The 18,719-nt window shown below is 40.7% G+C and overlaps 1 protein-coding gene across 2 annotated transcripts in view; it reads right to left on the bottom strand.

Annotated features, from left to right (window-relative positions):
* JAK2 (Janus kinase 2) overlaps window positions 1-10,664 on the bottom strand; it is a 95,440-nt gene extending 84,776 nt beyond the window's left edge. For both annotated transcript variants that reach the window (XM_061356402.1, XM_061356407.1), the window contains exon 1: window positions 10,541-10,664. The gene's annotated coding sequence lies outside the window, so the exon portion shown is untranslated. The remainder of the gene's footprint in view (window positions 1-10,540) is intronic.
* Window positions 10,665-18,719: the final 8,055 nt, after the last annotated feature.

Here is an 18,719-nt window from a genome sequence, read left to right as displayed (position 1 = left end):
TGTAATGAATTATAACTAATTAACCATTAAATGAGTTTGTTTGCTTCTGAACCAAAAGTAGGCAAAATTAGTTTCAACTAATAACACCACATGAATGCTTACTGCTTCCAAACAGATACATTTCTCAACTAGAGGAAGATAATTAAGACCCAGATTTTTTGCTTAACAATTTGAGATTTCTTATGATTTCTTATTTCCCCTTTTGAACTCAATCTTAAATAATCAAGAAAACAGCCTAATATTTTAGCTCATCTTATTTTGATAATAGAGGCAGCAACATAAAATTTAAAAAGCAATACAAAACAAGAAGCAGAAAAGGAATGCAAGTGTTCCAACGTTACACATGTAACTAGTTTCTCAAGTAAAAGAACAAGTCCCAGTAATAAATCAAATAATCTTAGGAATAAAAAAATATCAATAATACCAACTTTTATTAAACAAATTTAGGTATCATTAAATGATTAAAAAAAATGGCAAACGGATTCACCATACATTTATGTTCCTCAAGGGAAGAAACTTATTAGTAAGCAAAGAGGTTACAGAGCAACTGTTAAGAAAGACAAACATTAAAACTAACTTGACTTGTGAACTTGTACTCAAGATTTCATCTTGATAAAATAACTAACTCCCACTGGCACACCCTTGCATCTAGGTCTAAAAGACATTCCAGCAGAACAGACCACATTGGTCTCAACTGGTTGAAATTTAATGACTTGACAAAAAACAAAAGGCTGTAGTACTCCAAAAGTTTCACTTAACAATCCATGAATCTTAAAGAACCTAAGGGAATTAAATATATATATATATCATGTATTTATCACATATAAACTACGTACAATTAAGTACTCAGCAATCTGAGGGCAAAACACATTGATTTATTCAAATTAATTGAAAATAGCTTGTTTAAGTTAAGACTGATATTAAAGGGAACATTTAACATAAATCATCCGTTTTGCACATTTATTTTTTATGCTGTTGTTCCATGTATTTAATCACTGAAGCAGTGAAATACTTCTTTGTACTATTTTTTTTAATTAAAAAAGGCACGCTACATTGCATATTTATGTAAGAAGCAATAGAACTTAATGTGTTCTATCCAGACTTTGAGTTTTAATTAATTACATTATGCTAAAAGCACATTGGCTATGGTTTCCAAGACAGTAATTTTTAACTTATTTCTGGCATGATGCATATAGAAAACTGGAATTTAACAAAAGCACATACAAAACTAAAAATATGCAGTTTACATTATTAAATACAACACTTCTAAAGAAATGCTACACAACCAAATTTATCTAAAAACATTTTACATTTCAAGTTGAGCAGTTCATTAAAGAAGGAAAGCACTATAATTATATGAGCTGAGCAGATTGTTTCTGGTCACAGTGCCCTTCTAAGGTTTAAAACCAACATATCTCATAATTTTATGACTTATTTTTTACATAAACTGAGAGAAGAAAATGTTCCCAGTTTGGTTGTTGAAGTTTCTGACCATCTCCTGTCCTCGCTACTCTTCAGAACTTTGCCAGTACTTAAGATCTTACTCAAATTTAAAATTCCATGTCCAGGCCCTATCCCATACCCAGTAGAGAAAAAACACTGGTAAATGGAAACAAGATCACAGCAGAGGGCATGAGCATACTCAGGGACTGTAGCACAGACCCTGGGGAGATAGACTGGGGAGTGAGACCCATTCCACCTGGAGAAGAAAAGACTTTGGGGAACCCTAACAACAGCCCCCCAGTACCAGAAGACAGTCAAGGTCTGTACAGGACAAGAGATGACAGGCGTTAGTTGAATCACTAGTAGTTCAGAGGATCTAAGCAGCAAGTTTCCACCCTGAGGCCAGCCCAGCAGTGGATGTGTTGTCTCCATCCTTACAACTTGAGGGGATACAGCTTCAAGACCCATTCTGCCTTCATTACTGACACTGCTTTTGGCAGGCGTTTGGAGCAAAAATCTCTGAGATCCCCTCCACACTAAATATTTCTGTGACTCTGTAAATACGTATCTCTAACCAGAAGTTACATTACTTAGTTAAATTTAGGCCTTAGCAGCATTGTAATAACCACCTCCAAATGCTTTTGTTTAAAACAAGCATAAGGAAATCCTTTTGATGTGTATTAATTGCCTGTCCACCCAAGATCAGGGATGATATGATTGTGTTTTCATTCTGCATGTCCCCTTAGCAAGAAAAGAGACCATCACTTTTCCTTGCTCCATGCATATTTAACCTATTATTTTAACAGTGTGATAAAGAGGTCACTTCCCCTTAGGCATTTTCAGTCAGAAATACTTCAGCTACATTATGGCAAGTCAAAACAACATTGGGTTTCTTCACCAAGATAGACTTCAAGATGCAGGAGAAGGAGAAAAGTAGTTTGACACATTAATACAAAGCACCAAGCTTTGTATTAACACACTACGTGTGTGTATAAACAGCACTACGTGCTGTTTAAAAGACAGCTTTTTCCTATTTTCAGAAATGGCTTCAGGTAATCTAAATATAAAGCTGCTCAAAGACACCTCACAGGGTTGGTAGAGCAGTCCACAAGATTACTGCAGGAGGAAGAAATGAGACAGACCATGCCTTCTAGCATACGATAGCATGTGGTTAACTTGCTGTAGTATCAGCTAATGGCAAACTTCAAATCTCCTTCTAAAATGCCTGACTGTAAGAAATACCATTTCACCACCCTCCACAGTCTTCTAATCACAGCATAGTATCCTAAACAACAAAAAGAGACATCTTGTATTATCACCTCATCCCAAAAATTTTACCTCAGGTTCAAGAGTTCAAAAAAATTATGTGCCAGAACTCACAGAACCACCATAAAATTGACAAACACCACAATCGTTTTTACAAAACAAAGTAAAAACATTTTCTAACATTCTAAGGTTAGTTTAAAACTCAGTTCTGTGAGTTCACAGGCAAAAATATTGATAAGCTATCAGTCTCAGCAAGTGGCAAAGGTCTTAGAAAACAGACCTGTAAAAGTACCAAAGCTCAAGAAAATTACAGTATGTCTTAAGTCTGCTGCAGTCTAAAGGCACCCTTCTAAAGCACTGTTAATACGCCTGAACCAGCTTGAGTAGCAAAAGCAACATTAAATTTCCAGTGTTCTTTGCAATTTACACACTGTACCTTTCAGCAGCTGTAGTATAAGCTGGTTAAGGTACATCCATGTGTGTTATAATCATACATGCTAACTATAGTGCAGACATTGCTTCAAATTGATTTGTTTCAGACTTATACTGGTGCAATCTCATTAACCTCAACCAAATAACTCCCTGGTTTATTTATTCTCTACTTTGACCTGAGCCTATTTCATCACACTGCTGCTAGGTCTGCCAATACGTAACACTGAAAAGTGAATATTCCAGCTCATTTTTCACACCCACCTTGCACACGGCCTACTAACAAATTTTCATTCTCATTACCACAAACTTAAATCTAACATGCTTCTCCCCAACTTCTGCAAGCACACTTTCAGAATACCCACTGTAATTCAGTGAAGCCCCATCATTCTTTCAATGACCAAACCACTATTTTAGTGTGCTAGACTCCAGCTTTAGGGATCGAAAGACATACAGGAATAGTATGCTAGCCTGCTGTTAGCCAGCTACCTTGAAATCACCTTTAACTAAAGCCAGGTTAAGATAAAGGAACCAGAAGTATTTATTCACAAAACCCCTGACAGATCGCATAGTTACACAGGTTTCTGAAGACCCAGGTGTATATGGCAATTAAGATAACCATGCACCTATTTACATAGTTGCTAGAATAGTTCCAAAGTCTCACCCTTTTGGGAGCCAGCTGTTGGACTGACACATGCTTTATTGCCCACAGCTGAGGATCTGGGTCTTGTGCAATTCCATGCCCTCAGATTCCACTGGGAGCCCAAAATTTCTTCTGTAGCTCAGTCTATCTTTGGGGTTATCCAGGATGTGGTTACACAACATTTTCTCTGGCACTGCAAGCCTGCTTAAGAAGTTATCCTGTTTCCTTCCCTTGTCCCACTTGTTCCAGAAAAAGAAAAAACAGTTTTATTTTAACGCGGGTCACAGTTGTGATAAAGTCTACCACACAGCCCTACAAAAAGCTGTTGTGTTTACAAAACCAAGGGAGCAGCAAATACCAGTGTTTGTCAAGAGGCTCAGGAAAGCGGCAGTTTAAGAGGCTACTTAATACATACCATGAAAACAACTACCTCTACCTTTCTCTTACGTCTCTGGGACTTTATGATTTATAATTCCTCACATAAAGGCCAAAACTTTTTCTCTGCTTGTATTCCCAAACATTTTTCCCAGCATTAGGAATTCTTCTGTCCCTTGCCCATCAATTGCTAAGTAGGTACAGTTTACTTTCTACTGCTCCAAAGCACAAAACCTCAAGGGATCAAAACACATATACATTAAAAAAAAAGTCTATGCATAGCAGACAATTTGTCAATATAATAAAAATAAATGTTTCTTTAAAACTGCATAAAACTCATTTTACAAGACAATAAAAACTGTAGACATTTCCATGTACACATTATTGTATGATTATAGTATATTTCACTGTAAATTAAGAAATAAAACTTCTACTGGTTCAAAAAAAGAATCCAAAGAGAGAACCTGTAGTACCAGTGCTGCAAAGTATGGCAAAATACCAGGAGTAAGACTGGAAATTCCAGCTATGACTTCCAAAATCATTTTGCAAGAGAAGCAGTTCTCCCCATGGTACATCTCATACTGAGAGGAAATGTCCTTAGTAGCTTGATGATAAAATTGAAAAACATGCAAGCTTTTAGGTTCACCAATCCTCTTGGCAGTCTTCACAAAACCTATAAAACAGAAGTAGCTTCGCTTTGTGTCCACTTTTGATTCTTTCAACTCAAGCTGCACCACGGGAGGTTTAGATTGGATATAAGGAAAAACTTCTTCATAGAGAAGGTGGTCAGGCATTGGAACAGTCTGCCCAGGGAAGGGGTGGAATCACTATCCCTTGAAGAATTCAGAAACTGTGTAGATGAGGCCCTCAGTGGCACGGTTAGTGGTGGTCTTGGCAGTCCTGGGGTAAAGTTAGACTTGATGAACTTAAAGGTCTTTTCCAACTTAGTTGACTCTATGATTCTATAACGAAAAGATTTAAAAGGTCTCACTAATTCAACTCCTTTTACTTACTCCATTTTCTAACGACAACAATTTGCCTTTTCTACCTTTGTAGACCATGGAGTGCAGTAAGCATGTTTTTGATTCTGCTTGTCCCTGAGGGGATGCCCCCTCATACAGACCAGTTGCTATCTGAACCCAGCTCCTGATTTCCAAGCATGCATGAGTACTCCTTCATATAGGCCAGATGCAACAAACACTAAGTGGCTTTATTTTCCCTCTGCATTTTGTCAGCCTTTTGCTCTTTTGCTTTAGGGAGAAGAGAGAGATAGGTATTGCTGTCCCTTGCAACTGTATTACAGTTAACTTCTGAACAAACACAGTCCAGTACTGCTACATTTTGCAGAACCAGCACCAAACATTAAAGCATGTCAGAATTCTCCACAACTGGGAAATGCTGCAAAAGAGAAGACTTTGGCTGGCCTGTAGTGCCTTTCGTAGTATGCAGTACAACTACTGTACCACAGACTGTATTTTTTTCTGAACACTGTCTTCCAAAACCAACCCTCACTTGAAAGCTGTACTTTTAAGAGGCTTTTATCTTTGTAAACTCAGAGCCTCCTACCTTATTTGACCATCTCAGTAAGTTTCCAAAGCACCCTTTTAGCTCACTAGAACACCCCTCTTTTATTAGGAATTAGTGCTTGTTTTCCAATAGCCTTTGTCCTCAAAAGCCACACTGGAAGTCAAGTTTTATCTAACACATTCAGTAAGACCCAGATACCACCTGCAGCCGTATTTCTGTAACTGAATGCAGCCAAGCAATCCCATATTTTCGTGCTGAAGTTAACAGGGCTCCCACTCTAAATGCACTTGAACTCAGGCCTCTAAAAATAGTTTGAAAAAAACAGTACGAAGCTTATTGTATATTTACATGTATCAAGATTAGACATTTAGAACTCAAAGCTTTTCTTACTTCATGAGCTTGAGCAGGATCAAAATTGAGAGCTAGCCAAGCAAAAATACCAGAAGACAGACAACATTTGATGCCAACAAACTCTTGAAATAACTTTCATGAAAGAACAATCCCACACGGCATTGAATTTCAAAGCAAATATGTGTCTTGAAGTATACTTTAAGTAAATTGGGCTGCATCAAAAGGAGCATGAGCAGCAGGTTGAAGGAGGTAATCCTGCCCCTCTACTTTGCTCTCCTAAGACCCCACTTGCAGCACTGTGTGCAGTTCTGGTGTCCTCAACATAAGGAGGACATGAAGCTCTTGGAACAAGTCCAGAGGAGGGCCACAAGGATGATCAGGGGACTGGAGCACCTCCTGTATGAAGACAGGCTGAGAAAGTTGGGGCTGTTCAGCCTGGAGAAGAGAAGGCTGCGTGGAGACCTCATAGCAGCCTTCCAGTATCTGAAGGGGGCCTACAAAGATGCTGCATATGGACTCTTCATTAGGGACTGTACTGGCAGGACAAGGGGTAACTGGTTAAAACTTAAAGAGGGGATGTTTAGATTAGATATAAGGAGAAAGTTCTTTACTGTGAGGGTGGTGAGGCACTGGAATGGGCTGCCCAGGGAAGTTATGAATGCTGCATCCCTGGCAGTGTTCAAGGCCAGGCTGGACGGAGTCTTGGGTGACATGGTTTAGTGTGAGGTGTCCCTGCCCATGGCAGTGGAGGTTGGAACTTGATGATCTTAAGGTCCTTTCCAACCCAAACTATCCTATGATTCTATGATTCTAAAATAATCATGCACAGAATGTGCTGCTCAACAGAATCTCTTCTTAATACAAGTGTATGCAAGACAAGAAACAAAGAGTTCTGGAGAACAAAAAAAGGCATCAAAAACCTTCTCATCTTACCTGGTCTTTGTGGCCTCACACAAAATCAGAACTAGTTCATAGATTTATCTGAGGTATGGACAAATACTAACGGCACTAGGGAAGGAAAAAAAAAAACCAAAAACCTGCAGAAGAAAGCCCAGAAGGGACAGAAGTACAAACCAACAAAACATCCAAGAGATACCGCCTCTCTTCTAACACAGAGAAATGTTCAACCATGATTAAAAAGCAATCTTGTAACAAAAGGAACTGTGTAACACTACTGTGGAAGATACTGTCAAAGGCACAGATGCATAAAAGGACATAGTAAAAGGACAATGCATGTACTGATTTTAAATCAATAGTTGGATGCACCACGTTGGAATTTTTTTTCCCTATAAGTCAGATTTAAATGTTCATGTTTGACTGTGCAATATGGTGACTGCATAACCAAAATTAGATGGACAATTATCTTATAGCAAGTTATTCCACTGGTCTACTCAAGAATTACTTGGATTTTGCTCCACAGAAAACTGCTTTCTCATGCAGGTCAACAGGACAGAAAGAAAGCCAGAAATGGAAGACAAAATCAGCTACACCTCTATAACCATGATAACGCAAGGGGATTATATCATTGTCCATGTGAAACAGATCTCTCTGCATTCAGTACCGCATGACCCAAAGGCCTTAACACTGGAGTGAGGCATCACTTTTTTTTTCCTTCCAGCATCTCAAAGGCTGCAACTGACAGTGACAAGATACCTTACAGTTTTACCTTGTAGGCATATAACTCATTTAAGTGAGAGGTTTAATCTTCCCTAAATCAACACAGCTTGCAGCAAAACGCGCCTCTTTGCAAGCAGCAAATGAAACCAATTACAGCCCTTCCAGCAGAACTATTACAAGGAAGCTTCATTGCATATACACAGTTTTTTGTGTGTTTCAAGTGTTCAGAGGCAGTTCTACCTCATGGAATAGCTTGCAAAAATGTCACATCCAAGAATCCGTTTACCTTCTGATAAATCACATCTGAAACAATTTAGAGAAATACAAATGCAAGCATGAGCTCAAATGTTGACTCAGATCTTGCTGGTCTTACTCATATTAGTCATCTAACTGGGCTCATGCTGAGAACCCTGTGGGAGGACATCTGAATTCACATGGAACCCACTGTAATCAGGGCACAGGCAGGATCAGAAGCTTTGAAACAGCAGCTCTATTAAGTTAAGTTGAAAAAAATGTAACATTGCATTGCCTAATAGCATTGTTCATATTTGCATAGAAGCCTAAGCAAAAAAAAGGGGGGTGTTCTAATAGAAATTCTAGCCCATAAAAGCACAGTAGCACTAGGGCAGGGTACTTCAGGTTGAAAGGCACCTCAGGAAGTCATCTAGTTCAACATCGTATTCAAGGCTCCAGTTATTTTTATTAAAAAAAACACAAAAAACAAACCACGAGATTTTGGTTGTCTTCTTGCACATCAGTTGTTTCTTCAAAACACCATTAAAACATTTTCTTTATAATTACTGCATGTTTAATTATGTTAATCTGCTTTTTAATGGAAGTTTTGTAACTTTTGATAGTGGTTCACTTTTATCTATAACTAGCACTATTAAATTCATGTACCTGTTTACTATCACAGCATCTTTGAAACTCGCTTATTTCCCTCTTAAGGTTCTTCCAGCCAAGATGCTAGGTTATTTCCTGTAACTGCAAACATCATCACTTAGCTCTTTGTTTACATAAAGTCATCCTGTAGAAATGTCCAGAGCTCAGATAAAGAGACCAATAGCAAAAATGACAACTCCATTTGCAGCAAACTGCATTTTTTAGCACTTCAGCAAGAAGGCGGGACTGCAAGTACAAGGCGGCAGTGACATTCACTTTGGTAGTATTCTGTGGTAATGCGTAATAGTAACTCCACATAGTTTGGAAACAGTAACTCTACAGAGATTTCAACTTTGTTTTCCATTAGCCTAATTGCTACTTTTGACTGCCACACATGAGAAGCAGCAGCAGTCTCCTTTGATTTCCCATCCTGCAGTTCCAGTCAATCTGATATAATCAACAAGAATGCTGAACCATTTTTTGCATTCTGTGAACTTGCTCATCAGAACTACCCCTCCCAGCAGTAAATACTACTTCCCTGTGTTGCCGGCACTTAGGGAAGTGAAAAGCTCTGTAAACAGCTCAGATTTAAGACTCCTCCAGAAAGAGCACCACACGCTAAAACACCAAAGTTGTTTACTACAAAATTCTCTATTAGCACCACTGAAGTCACTTGGGACTCATTCTCACAAAGCAGAAGACGGTGATGGCTACTGTGTTCCTACTGAATCCTCAAATTACTGTCACCAACTCTGAGAAAGTAAATGGGCATGCCCAAGGAACATCACTGCAGTGGTACTCTCATACCAGTTACTAGGAAGATTAGGTGGGGGGGGTGGAGGGTGAGGGAGGGGAGAAAACAACCCTTTTTAAGAGTGTATATAATCTCTCTACTATCTCCTGTCAATACTGATTTACCACAAAACATAAACTTGAGAACTATTTCTCTCTCACCTGAACTACCTCTACATTGACTCTAACTAACCACAGAACCAATGGAGAAGATATGATAAAGTGGAAAGCTGTACAGGGCTAAAATGTCAGAAAACACTGACCATCAGGCACCTAATCTGAAGTGCAAAATCACATTAAGTAGCCAGCCCAGTCCTCCCAGTTATGCTTCCCTCTTCACAAGAAGCTAAAAGCACATAGTCTGTGTCTCAAACAGCCATGTCAACAAGTAATTTATGAATAACCCCAGCAACGTGGTGTTTTCCCACCTGACACACACTGCAGGGGTGAGAAGGAGGAATTTGACAACGGGGCCAATCAGGTCCTAATTAGACAAAAAAATACCCAAACCAACCAAACACAAACCAAACCTTACGAAGTTTTACCTGAAATTCTTTTCTTATAGAAAGTCTCTCGCGAAAATGAATAAAATCCATTAATTCACACCCCACATCACCGGGAATGCTTCCCCACCCAGACGCGTTTTCACTACATACTCACAGAGAGAAACCTCAGCTGCTTCCGTGTCTGTCTGCCCTCCTTCTGCAGCGGCAGATTTTGTTTTTCAATGTGCTTTTATTCTAGCGCTACAAGTAAGTACTCGAGGAAGTTCTCCGGTAGAACACGCCACCTCCGCCGAGGCGCGGCAGCCGCAGGGAGACGGCGGCTCGGACCCTGCGGCGCGCGAGTTACGCGCTGTGGGGACGGGACGCGGCAGTGACCTGTAAGCACAGCGCCAGGCGGGACTGGCCTCCCGCGCCGGCCGGGAGCCTCCACCCCGCCCTCCCCAGGTACGGCCTACCGCTCAGCGGAGCCCCGCCGCCCCCCGCGGGGCCTCCCCGCCTCGGTGCCCAGCGCCAGTCCCGCCGCTCACCCGCTGCCGCTCGGCGCTCCGCACTCACGCTCCGCGGGGTTCGGGCAGGGGCAGCCGCCTCACGCGGCTCCCGGGGCGGCCGGCGGAGCTTCCCGCCGGCGGGACGGGACGGGGCACGGGGAGCGCCGAAGGTGTACCCGCCGCCTGCCGCCTACCCCCTCCCCGGCGCGGGCCGCACTCACCGCGGCGGCGGCTGCGGAGGTTCCCCGCGGGGCCCGCTCTGTCGCCATGCACTGCGCCGGGGCACGCGCGAGGCGGCGGCAGCCGAGTGCCGACCCGCGCGCTGCCCGCTGCCTCCGCGCGCCCGGCCCGGCCCGGCCCGCCCCGCCCTGGCGCGCGGGGGAGAGGGGTGGGCGGGGCGCGAGGCTCCCGCCGCCCGCGTCAGCACGTAGCTGCTAGGCGGGCCGCGGGCTGGAGAGCGGTGGCGGGGGGCGTCGCGGGGCTTCTCCGGGCGCTGCGGGACGGGGCGGGAGCGCTGCCAGGCTGCGCTCAGTGTGCGTCTGAGGCGGGACAGCGCTCGCCTTTGAGTAGCCGCGGTGCGGCCTTTCACCGTCGGGTAGCGGCAGAGGAGCGACCGTGGGGCAGGCACGAAGCGGCTGAGCCCGTGGAGGTGGCAGCCGCCCCTGTCGGCCCTAGAGAGGGCCCCAGAGCTGTGCAAATGCGGAAGGGGAAGCCTTTCCTGTGCGTGCGGCTGCTGCTCTCTGCCCTTGCCCGCACCCTCGTTCCTGTGGGGATCGAGGGCTTCGCGTCTCTCCCGGGTTTGCGCCTGCCGTCGCCAGTACGGGCCGTTGTAAGGTAAAAACCCGAACTGAACTGAGGCAAAGGGCCAGCACGCACAAGTTTGAGGGACAGGTCTTGGCGTTGTTCAGCCGTGGTAAACAAAAGCAGTGCGTCTCCGCTGTCGTCTCGCTACAACAGTAGAGAGCGTGTTAATTTGGCCAAGGGAAAAACTCACGTTCTGAGTGTGCACTAGTTATGTCGCTGTTCCCAGCATTTATTGCACAGTTCTGATCTTGCAAATGTGCATTTTTCTGTCACTTACTAAGTGATGAGCTTGTCTCTGATTTTCTTGTGCATGCCAAGTAAACGTGCTTCGCCTGAAAGCTCTGCAAATAGGTTGTCTGTTGTCTGCTGACTGAAGAGATGGTGAGTTAAGGAAGGAACACCTGGCTCAGAGGATTCAATCAACAAGTACGCACTGTGAAGTCTTTATCCAGGAGATAAAGGAAAACACAAGTTGGGACAGAGAAGAGCTTAAAAAGCCATGTAAAAGTTTGAGGCTCATGCTCCTAATATTCAGTGATTTCAAAGCAAGCTGTTAACTGTCAGCTAACAATTTGGTACTCTCAAATCAAACACCCTTCTTTTAGGGACAGCCTTATCACTGTAGTTTCTACAGTGGTATATGTGTTTGTTTACTCTTTGTGCAGGAGAAAAGAGTGTGCCCACGCCATATAACATATTACAGAAAACAAAATTAGGCCTGTTCAGAACAGGAGTTTAACTCAGTGTGTACATTTCTTATTTGATTTCCTTGAACTTGCAGTTTAAAGACTACTCAGTGATTCTGAAATAAAGCCAATTACAGCATGTTTTCTTCTAGTCCTTGATCTCACTGAAAGTACCTGGCAGTGTTCAAGGCCAGGTTGGACAGAGCCTTGGGCAACATGGTCTAGGGTGAGGTGTCCCTGCCTATGGCAGGGGGGTTGGAACTAGGTGATCTTATGATTCTATACCCGTGGTATTACATCCTCTAATAATCTGCTTTTCATTTTAATGTCTCTTTCCAGGCTTCAGTGTGAAAAAACCATAGACCATGTGCTGCAGTAACACTGCATGTTGCTCACAAATGGGGCAAGGAAACCACAAATTAAAAATGTTCTGATGTCTCCCAAATATTATCACCTAATATACCACTGATATCCAGACAGCTTAAAAGACGAGTAGTGTACTATGTTAGTTGTGCTGACTGCATGTCTAAGTCTCTGCTCATCAAGATCTCTGTGGACCAAACCCTGCAAATGCAAAGAATTCTACTGAAATACTTACAAAGTCCTTATATTAACCAAGTTTCAACATTTTGTCAGGGTCAGGTTTAGCTGGGCTTGCAGAACTAGCCAAACTCTTGAGTGACAAAGCACACCACCAGTTGATGAGATTGTGAAAGTGTAGTCTACATTAGGACTCCAAACATTGCAGCTTATCTGATATCAGGCATTTTTACTTTTGTTTGCCTGCTATCAAAACTAGTTTTAGCATGGTACATATAGCAAGAAACACTACCCTTTTTCACTGATCTGTCTAGGATTGTACATTCCTTTCATCAGTGTTCCTGTAACTCTGCTGATTTTTAACAAGTCCTTCCAAAGGCACCCAAAAATTGTCAGCATCTCGGATTTGCATCTTGTTACTCTTTAAGTATCCCTTTTTCCTTATTCTATGCTAAATGACTGTACATTTTCATGTTAATATGCTCTGGTAGAAGTGACACAAGGGAACTTGGAAGGATTGAAGTATCATTTATCTACATCCTGTTTATACATTTAATTCCACATATTCACTTCTGTGTCAAACACAAATATGTATAGGGTGGGGTAACACATAGCCACAGAATCCTAACTTAAATGGGAATGTAAAACACTAACGTAGTAAACATATCCCCCAGTAAGGGACAAAAATACCACTAATTATACATGAAATGTAATTTTTACAACTGTTGTAGCAACTTCCTTTCAGAGTTAGTTTGTTTTTCAAAGCAAGTTACAAAACTTCCCACCTGTGCAACAGGCTTAGTTTTACTTTCTTGATTACTTTTGTGTTACAAATTGTGATATTAGCATACAGACCAGGAAATATATTTTGTTTCATTTTCATATTCAGGCAGCTTAAAATGATAGAAACGGTTTTGTTGTAGTTACTTCAAAAAAATCTCACTGTTTGATTTAGATTTATTATTTTTAGATGAAAGTAAAATCAAAGCACATTCTGTATTGGAACGGGGTGCAGGGAGGTTATTTGCAAAACCTTCGCAAGTTAGAACAAGGCTAAGGAAGTTACTCATTTAAGTCTGTGAAGTCAGGCTCTGCATGTATTTCACTTTTCCATCTACTTTTGGAGTAGTATGTAAAATTCTTAATGTTTAAAGGTGAGTTGTAATAGCTTTTCTTCATTCTTCTCTTTGTGTAGGTCCAGCCTTAGAGAGAAACATATTTCAATTTAAAAACCATGCTTTGTCTTTCAATATATGGCACAAAGAACACTCTTGAGGAAGACTTTCTTCATTATTTATAGTCATTCTCTGAAACCTATTTTTTTTGAGTGGTATGAGTGAATACCTTCTTCCAGGAGGAGAGAAGAGGGACAAGCACCAATAAATGCAGGCTTGCATATGATTCAGCCCCTGAAAGGACTCACTTCTAATTCAGCCACTTTGGGAAAAATAACCCCAAAACAAACCCATCTAAACCAAAATACAGATTAAGAAAAAAGCCACCTCCCAGTTTTGAGGGTCCCAACGGTGTGTTTCCTGTTAGACATTCACTTGATAACTGTTCCTCTGACAGACAGTAAAGAGCATATAAAAAACCCCACCATAACGTTTTTCTTTGAAGGCTGCTTTTGGTGCCTATACCTAAGAATGCAAAAGGTACTTCCCCAGACATTAAATCCTGCTCTGAACACTGCTCCTGCTGGAAGCTGCACTTCTTTGACACTACCTTCTCTAACAGTTCCCCTGTTCTTGATCAGGTGCAAAATGCTGCATCACAGAACAATCCCAGAGGAAAAATGAAAACCAAACAAACAGTAAAGCCCCACAAAACACCACCATAGAAAAAAAACACCACCAAACACAAAATCCATGCAAGAACAGACATCAGTTCAATTGCTGAGCAACTGAAGAGCACTCAGACACTATAGTGACTAAAGCAGTACAAGGACCTGTATAAACTAAAGAGGAATAATAATGCTCCCCCCCTCCACCATATCTGTAATTGCCCTGTTTCTCTTCCATAGCATTCTCCAGGAGCTTGGTAAGCTGTCACTTTCCAACAGCTCTCTGGGATTCCCTCCAAGCAGTAGAGGGAGAAGACAGTTAAGAAGTTCTGTCCGTAGCCTACAGTGATCAGGATTTGTGGTTCAGATAGAGCGAGTGTGCATGCCAGATGTTCAATGGCATTAAATTGGATTAATGGAAGACGACATAGTGGTATTGCTATATTGCTTACCTAAATTGGTAGCATATACACAGATCAACCGCACTTGGTGTGAAGGATTTTCACCCGTATTTTTCAAATTGAGTTACTATGGTTTTGTTGGCTTGAACAGTTTCTGATGGGTTTTCTGTAAATGAGAAAGATTCAGTTGTTTGTTTGGTTTTTTTTAATTTACTTTTTAATGAAGCCGATTGCCCCAAATTGTAAGTTGCTGATTGAAGGTGAACAGCAATGCATGTGCTAATCTCTACACTGCCTCGTGGCTCTATTAAATGTTTCAGGCCTTTGAACATTCTCATCCATGTGGCTCAGCACAGGTTGGAATGGATCTGATCTGGAGATGTAGTAAATTTATATCTTGCCAAGTTAGTTCTGAGTCACAACTGAGGAGCAGCACAGGGTTTCCTTTGAAGGAACACACACCTTCCTCCCATTACAGGGTAACACCTAGCATGCAGCCAGCACTTGTGCAGCTGGAAAACACAGGCAGGCAAGTAAGAGCAAGCAATTGTCTTAAATGTAGAAGTTCTTGAAAATAAAATTTGAAATACAGTCCACTGATGGCAAATAGCTGGGTATAAATGGCATTTCTACAGGGAACTACAAATTTACTGCTGCTCTGTGACTTCACAGCTTTTTGCTTTGTATCAAAGTAAACAGGTACATATGTTAGCACCATTGAGTGAGAAGAGCCAGTAGGAAGAGTCTAAGGTTCTCATTTCTCAACAACATCTGCTAACAGAACAGAACAAAACAAAATGAACTGCAACCTGAGGTGAAGGAGAACCTTCAAGTGCAGACTCTGCAAACCTCAGCTTGCACTGATTGCCAGTGGCTGTGCAGTCAAACTTCCTAGTGGCTGAAACACAGATTCTTCTGGAGTCTTATCAGTATAGGTCTCCACTGAGTTACATTTTAGTTCCTAATAAAATTTTGCTTGCAGAGGTTTTGTTTTGTTGTGTTTTCCTGCAAGACTATTTCATCTTTAGAGCAGGATATCCTCTGTGTTTAACTGGTGCCTAAACACAATGATAGGTGATTTCATATAGGGTTTGGTTATACTGCTATACAAATTGAATGTACTTATATTCATAATAAAGTGAAGCTCAAGTTGTGCCTTCCTGCGTCTATCACCAGGAAGAATTGGTTATAACTTCCCAAAAAAATGTATTTGGAAGTCTGCGAACTTGAAAACCTCTCATAAACAGATTTATGAGGTAGTGGGTTTGGGGGGTTTTATTTTTGTTTGTTTGGGAGGTTTTAATTTTGGAAAACGTAAGCAAACTTATCTCAGACTTTCTTACACTTCTTAAACATGGAAAACAGCCCTCATATACACACACCAATATTCCTGCTTTCAGCCTTGAGGTTTCCAGACATTTAGAGGGGCTCAGAAATTGACAAAGTTACTTTAATGCAAAATTAGAAGTTTCCAGCCCCGGTTCACGTAAATATCTTCTTCAGGACTTCATCCTGTGCAGTGTTCAGGACTGTGTAATGACCTAGCATCAGTTTATGGAAAGTAAGTTTGTTCCTACAAATAGGTATTTTCACACTCGTACATATATTAAAACTTCTTCCTATATTTCAAGATATCTGTGGACATTTAGATGGAAAACTCTTGTTAAGGATTTTTCAAATTAAGGTTTCTAGGAGTTAAATATATACTGATTCTAAATGCAATAAACTGCAGCTCTGTCAAGGTGCTTTTGCTTATTGTAGGAAGTTAACCTTCCTGAACTTGTTTGGCAGCACTTCATCTGTCTGTGAAAGTCAGAAAGCTTCAAAAGTTAATGTTTATATAAATTAATTTCAGTCAGTAATTTCTTATCCTGTTGGGTATTTTTATTATTATTTAATCTGTTCATGTAATTTAATCTACCTTAGCCAGTGTGACAGGATGTATGATACAGCTAGAAACTGAAAGGACAAAACAGAAGAGTAACTAAATCCCTGTAAGGTCAACTGTTGAAATTCTGGAATTTCCTCACTGGACAGCTCAACCTTAATGATATTTTTGAATGTTTGGGTTTGGTTTGGGTGTGTTTGCTGGTTTAGTTTGCTTTTAATGTATGATTAAGATACAATTACTAGGCTACTTGATTGCAATATGGAAGTAAATGTCATAAAACTGAATAAAGTTTATCTTACACGTTTTCCAAACTGCCCGCTGCATTCACATAATCACCAGAGACCTTGAAGGGCAAGAACTTTTAGTACATGCACAATTACATGAACAAGAACATTTTATGAACTCTTTCTAAAGCTCTTTAAGTTGATTACGATAAATCCAAAGTGAAACATTTAATATGCTTGTAGGGTTTTTTTTCCACTTCATATTCCCAAGACAGTGAAGGAAAGACTCTGGGTTTCACTTTTGTTTCTACTCAGTTTTACTTCTGGTTGATAGTGTAAAGTAATAGCAAGTGGTGTTTTAATTCAGTCCTCGAAAAGGATGAGAAGAGTTTAATTTAAAATCAGAACCCTAATTCAGTTTGAAATAAAATTACAAAAATATACATTGTGCTGATTTTTAAAAAGTGCTATGTAATTATTGCTCAAATGGGAGTCAGTATGAGATGTTTTGCTTTATGAATATTTCTGGAAAAGTCAGTTACTTCAGAAAGCATCCGTGTTGGTGTCCAGTGTGCACACAGGCAAAGCTTTAACATCAAAACATTTTAGTTAAGAATAAATTATTAAGTATCTTTAGCATAGCTGTTTTGCTTTTGAACCTTCTGACCAATTTCAGTTAGGACTAGCAGAAAGACAGGGGTTTCCCAAAGAAGTAAATTTCCCTGCTGTCTGGGTTGAGAAAGCTACACTGCTAGGTACCTATGCAAATCAGCTAAGAAGCACTTATTATAAGGAGAGAGGTCTGTCCCACAGGCCACCACTGGAGTAACACTGCTTTAATTAATTAATTGTGGGGTCAGACTCTATGTAATTTCAATTAATCAGTAACTTTCATTGTTGCTCTGGATTTACATTGGTACAAACAACATCAAACCTGTGTGAGTCTCTTCCTTTAGTTTTCAACTCCAATCACATTGGTAAGGTTTTGGGGGTTTTTTATAATTAAAACAATAAATCAAATTCAGCTGTTCCCATTTCCTACTTAAAAAAAAAAAAAAAAAAGAAAAGAAAAAAAGGCAAGCACCCAGCAACTGTTATGTTTCAAAACATTGGTTCTTCATTCCACTTTTTGTAGCGTAATGGAAATAAACCACGTACTGGGAGTTCTCAGGGTGAGCATTTCAGGGTCTAGAAATAGCTTCCACAAACTCTTCTTCTTGGAGGAGGAAGATTTTTAGATAAGGAGTTCCAGCAAGTGCTTCCTCACACTAAGGCAAACATGCAAAGGACTAAAGTTCTCTCTTAGGCAAAGGGGTATGTATCACCAGCTGTCAAGCTTACTTACCTGCTTTCTATGGGATTTTAATGATATCACTGCTGTAATTGTACATGAGGCAGAAACAGTGGTTAACTCAGTTTGATCCTCACAGGGCATAACTTCAAAATATATAATTTCTGATGTAAATTTCATGTGAAGGACCAAAAAAATTGGAAGGGTTTACCTAATTTCTTGAGGAGTACAGCTAGTTGTCATCCACAGAAATTAAGGAAAGCAGTTTACCGTTTTTTGCTAAATACCTCTCCAGTGCTAAATGTTGCCGATTATCCTAAGTTTTACTGAATCTTTCTATATTTTGTGTTTGATTATGAAGCAGTTATTTATAAGAACATCTTAATTTAAGAAGTTAGCTGCTATGTTAGCACAGGATGCTACGTTAGCTTAGAAATTAATGCTGTGTTGCTTGAAGTCGCTGTTCTCTGTGACATGCTAGCCTCAGTCCTTACTTTCTACAGCATAACCAAAGCACTAGGGTCTATTGCATATAGGATGAATTATTTGTCAACCTGGCAAAGTAGAAATTTAACTGGCCAACTTTGCAACAAAACTTAAGGTGACCTAAAGTAAACTCCCTTCATTATGATACTAAAAAGCACACCCACAGATCAAGAAGACCTTTGCCCAAGTGAAGACCCTTCCCCTTCACAAGTGTAGTAGCAGAAGAGAATGACACTGCAGATATTATAATTGTATGTAAATCACTAACTGGGAGTGTACTACCTTGTAATTTTT

This window comes from Neopsephotus bourkii, unplaced genomic scaffold, assembly GCF_033783945.1.
Source record: "Neopsephotus bourkii isolate Nb327-2 ecotype Australia unplaced genomic scaffold, CSIRO-AGI_Nbou_v1 NB_851, whole genome shotgun sequence".
NCBI lineage: Eukaryota > Metazoa > Chordata > Aves > Psittaciformes > Psittacidae > Neopsephotus > Neopsephotus bourkii.
This window is presented reverse-complemented; position numbering and strand designations above follow the sequence as displayed.